Consider the following 5591-nt stretch of genomic DNA (forward strand, 5'->3'; position numbering starts at 1 on the left):
CTAGAAAGAGATACCAATTTGGCCGTAGTGGCGCAGGTTATGCTGATTCGCCGCATACTGCCCTGCAAACATCGCCCCCTCTGCCTGTGGGAATTTAATCCGGAAGGACCACGAGCCCTCCAACATTTTATGTGCCCGACGCCCGTGGAGATGTACAAATTGTTCTTCGGATCACAAGCAATGTGTCCGGACTTGTCCGAGGACGCAGGTCTGAGCTGCAATCGCCCGGACACTCAAGTAAGTAGCCCTGTACCCGGACACGCTATCCGTACATTTATCATAAAACTGCCCTCAAAAGAGCTATCCTTTAAACAGGAGTGGATAGCGAAAGTAAAGCTTATCAGGTATCCGGCCCCCCTCCCTGAGACCACGCCGGATCCCGTGTTGACTAGGATGCTGGAGATTGCGCCTTTGGAAGAAGGCGAAGAGGGGAACAAAGAAGCTACCGCCTCCACGAAGGAGGCTGTCAGGAAAGGAGGAATCGAGAATTCCTCTATCCAGGGAAAGAAGAGGACCGCCTCTGAAGACCCGGAGGCGATTGCCTCAAAGCGGGGGAAGAAATCTTCGTCAGAGGGTCCGACGCCGGAGGGTGCCCCGGCCGCATTACGCCCCCAAGGGGATCAGCTCTCCACCGAGCCGTAAGTAAAGAGAGGGGTTTTAAAATGAGAGACATCCCTGTTTTATTTTTGAGGAAGATAACCGAAATTTTACCTTGTAGTTCGGATCTCAACCCTTCGCAACAGAGCTCATCTTCAGGGGATTTTCGTCCGGAGATGATGGAGAGCGGAACTCCTCCCCCAGCTGTACCGTCTTGCGAGGCGGGTGACCCCGAGGTGTCGTCTCGGAGGGTTTCTCTGAATCCGGCCTTGGAAAAAGGTCTTCGGACGAGTCCGGCACCGTCTGGTGCACGATCGGAGGAGCTGAAGGATCTGCTCGGGCGAGCGTCTATCTCAGAAGAACATCGTGTGTTGATGAACACGGTGATTAGAAGGATTTCATCCGCAGAAAGCGAATTGCACGAGGCCGCCAGGAGTTTACTGATAGGTTTTGAGGTACGCAAAAAGATGTACCTTTTGACAGAGTCGCATATATAAAATGCGCCCTGTATAGATAGTAGCCCCTGAGACTCTTTGTGTTGTCAAAAATGACGGCGCACAGAGGATCATAATCCCATGTATAATATGTCGCCTTTCCTATGTAGGTGGCGAGGTGTTCGGTGGCTAGCTGGACTGATGAATTTGCCGAGCTAAAGCGGCAACTTGACGTGGCAGATGCCGACATCCCGCCTGCAAATGAGCGACCGGACGAGGCACAAGGTATGTAATGTCTCCGAAGACATCTGGTAAGAGGAGCTTGATGCTCGTACCTTATAACATGTGTGCTAAATGCAGATGGTGCCACTGCCGTGGAAAACCTTCGGGCGGAACTTGCCCGAGCCAAGAGCAAGCGAGGAAAAGTGATGCAGCTGCCGTGAAGGCGGCTGAAGAGCTAAAAGCCGAACAGGCTGCTCATTGCCAAAGCAAGAAAGGAATGGCTGAGATGGCTGTAAAATTGAAGGATGCTGCCAACCGTTGTAAGCTTCTTGAAAAAGAAGGTAGGGTGGCACAGAAGGACCTAGAAAAGGTCACTGCCGAGGACAAGGACACTCGCTCTGCAAGGAGAGCTATGAAGCAGGAGCTACGTCAGGCCGGAGATATCACGGCTGGAAAGCCCTATATGCTGCGGATGAAGTTCGGGGATCCTAAGTATGCTCCGTTAGACCGGAAGTGAAGTGCCGTGGACGCGACCGAACACTTCCGGGGTCTAGATGACCATGAATTGGAAGAACTTGTTTGGTCGCAGTTCCACAATCCAGAGCGCCCACTTTCGGTATCCGATCGTTTGGCCGCATGGGCGGAGATGAACAGGTTATCCGGACTCGCCATGAAGCATGTCGTGAGTCATCAGTGGCCGAAAGGGCCAGAGCCGAAGAGTTATTTTAGCTTGGTGCAGCAGTTCCTTGGTACGGTGTCGCATATTGATGCAATGAAGAGGTCAGCGTGCATAGAGGGTGCACAGATGGCTCTTGCCCGTGTCAAGACATATTGAGCGGAGATGAAGGCCAGTGTTGTTGCATCCCAGGATTCGGACGAAAGCCGAGTACCTGCCCAGCACTACTTTGAGGAAGTTCTGCAAGGCGCTCGTTTAATAAAAACGCAGTGCTCGAAGGATGTTGTGTTCGCATAACATGTGCTGTTGTAAAACAATGTTTTGATGGAATATAAAAGCTTTTTATACTTGTGCTTTCAAGAATTAGAATACCTCCTGTGCGGCCGTTAATGTATATGTGTATATAACCTAAAAGATGGCAGTCGTTGGCTTCAGCCCCCACGCATATAATGCGGGGGTGTTCGCAGAAGGCGCATTTTCACACTTGATCCAACGTCTTGGTCCTATAAAGGAGGTGATAGCGCAGCGAACTAGGCAACAGACTATAATGCTTTACCACTTTCACTTAGCCATAGGAGTTTGATAGTGGGGCTACTGAATAGCCCCTGGGGGCACCGTGCTCGCCCGAATTCAGGGCGCATGTGTGCCTGACCGGGAAACGGCCCTTCGTTAATGCGGAGGAATCCTAAAGATTCCGGCAAGTCATCGAGTGGTTGACCAGTCTCTCGCTATATCATGACAGTCAGTTTTCGGCTTTCTCTACTGAGGTGCTCGCCTGGACGAACCGGGGCACAATCGCAGTAGTTCTCCTGGTGCCGCCTTAGTCGATAGAGCGGAACGTAAGGCAGCAAAACACAGGAGTCGGGCAAACCCAACATTTGACCAAAGACATGATTCGGAGCTGATGCATATAAGGCCAAACTCGCGACGCCGAACACTCCCTAAGGTATTCGGTCTTTATGAAAACAGGTTGAACAAAAGCCCTTGGTAAGAAGCCCCTGGTGTCCAGGTACGCGCAAAATTCTGGCGTGGCCACATGCCAAGACGCCAGCCTCCTCCTCGGTTATAGCAAAAAACCGGGGGATGTTATCAACAAGAGACAGTAAAAAAGGTTTACGCAGGGTCTTAATCTGAAAAGAATCCTTGAAACGGGTCCCTACTGCATGTCTGCGCTTGTGTCTCCGTTGTACCGTATCCTGGACGGGTGTAGCACGGTGTTCGTCTCCAAAAGAGAGGAACTTAGTGGAAAACAATCGTGCGAGAAATCTATGTTAAAATAAACAAAGTATAATACAAAAAAATGGGTAGAATTGAGCTTTATTATCTCCTGGTGTAAACGCGCGGAGCCCCTTGTACAGGGGAATGCGGCTATTAAGCCTTTGTATGTTTACGCCGGACTCATCGAGCCATGTCCGGGGTCATGAACGACCTATTTAGGTGCTCTAACTAGTAAAGCTGGATTAGTGCGTGGCTGTCAAGGCAGCCGCACCGTCGTCCGCGCTCGAGGAGCACTTGATATTTCCCTTTAATGAGATGATGCCTCGTGGACCGGGCATTTTGAGTGTAAGGGATGCATAATGCGGTATTGCGTTAAAGCGGGCGAAAGCTTCGCGTCCCAGTAGTGCTTGATAGCTACTTATGAATGGGGCGATGTGGAAGGTTAGCTTTTCGCTTCGGAAGTTGTCGGGGGAGCCGAACATAACTTCTAACGAGAGGGATCCCATACAATGGGTATCTGGGCCTGGCGTGACCCCTTGAAAGGAAGTGTTGCCATGGCGAATTATTGCTGGGTTTATCCCCATTTTGCGGATTGTGTCCTGATATAGCAGGTTTAGGTCACTGCCGCCATCCATTAGGACTTGTGTAAAGTGGAGTCCGTCAATTATCGGATCTAAGACCAAGGCAGTCCAGCCTGCGTTCCGGATACCTCTAGAGTAATCCTGATGATCGAAGGAGATTGGTTGTAACAACTAGTGGCGGGACTCCTCTGGGATAGGCCGTATGGTGCATATCTCCATAGGCGCCACTCCGTTTTTCCCTTTTGTCACATGAAGTGAGTTTACTATTTTGACTTCTTGCGGGAACTTCTTTTGTTCTCCGGTGTTCTGCTTGTGGGGTTCGTCGTCATCCTCGCTTGGTATCACTAGTGCAGAACCGGCCTTTAGTGCCGGTTCGTAACGGGCTTTAGTGCCGGTTCGCCAACCGGCACTAAAGAGTGGGGACTAAAGGTCCCCGGCCTTTTGTACCGGTTCGTCACAAACCGGCGCTAAAGTGTCACCACGTGGCACGAGCCAGGCCCATTTGCGTGGAGGGCATTAGTACCGGTTGGTAACACCAACCGGTACTAAATGTTTGGGTGTTTTTTTTAAATTTTTCTTTAATTTTGTGTTTTCAATTTAATTTAGTGATTGTTTTACATTATAATGAGTTGTTAAATCATTAGGTGAAAGTACCATGGATTAGTTTCGACTGGATGCATTATTGGATATCTCTATATATAGCTAGCTAGCTAGAGTATATGCCATATCCATATTATACTTGATCAACTATATAATATATACGGATATGGCATATACTTGATCACTTAGCTAGGTAGGATTCATCCAGCTGAAACTAATCTGTGGTTTCTTTCATTAAATGATATAATAATTAACTAGCTATCTAATCACCACCAGCACTACTAGCTTAAAGAAGAAACATTCACTTGTACTAGAAGCAAAAATATTATCGATCGAGTTCAACATGATTGTCATGATATTATAAGCGTTCATATATAACACCAAAAAGCAAATCACTTAAGTTCAGAACAAAGAACACGGACATGAAAGGACAAGTACTAATTAAGAGCAGCATGAAGAACTAGCTAAAACACTCCTGCTAGTTACTCTCTCTCTGGTAAAATAGCATAGAACATGTATAGCTCTCTTGATTGATCATACTGGAGCATGCCGATGAACCTGTCTCCTAATCATGGGCTGCGCTTCTCATTGCTGCCCCCTAGTACTTCTCTGCGATCATTAACAATTTTCCTCCAATCTTTTACTATTAAGCATTCATCGCTTCTAGAAATCCTGAATGCATTCATGTGCAATTGAGGATATCTTGGCCGTAAGCTAACAATTGACATATGACCTTTAGTCTCAATCCCCTGAGGCATAACTGTCATCGGGAGTCCCTGTTGAAGAACATTGTATAGCACTTAATTAATATACTTAGCAATGAAAGTTTAGCAAAAAAATTATGTATGCAAAATATGCACTGAGGACAAATAGTAAATATCTTACCATCATTCCTAAATAGATGTGACCGTAGTTCAATACCATCACTATTGGTCGCACGTTTTGAGTACTAACATTTCTAAGTGTAGGAAGAAAATTTGTCTTGACAGTATGAAGATCCTCAAGCCATGAAACATAATGACTTATCTCCTCACAGTTTAGTTCAGCTCCGGGACAGTAGTAGGTCCTGTCTACCAAGCACCGGACATGTTTGGTTGAATGGAGATAAGTTGTCAATAGAAATTAGTTGTCAGTTATTTTTGAATAAGCAATATCAAAGACAAAAATATAGTTGAGAAGAACTCACATAATGGTAGAACTGGAGGCGTCTGCACATCGACCCATATGTCTCTATTACCTTCAATATCATCTTCCGGACGAATA

This window comes from Triticum dicoccoides, chromosome 4B, assembly GCF_002162155.2.
Source record: "Triticum dicoccoides isolate Atlit2015 ecotype Zavitan chromosome 4B, WEW_v2.0, whole genome shotgun sequence".
NCBI classification, from domain to species: domain Eukaryota; kingdom Viridiplantae; phylum Streptophyta; class Magnoliopsida; order Poales; family Poaceae; genus Triticum; species Triticum dicoccoides.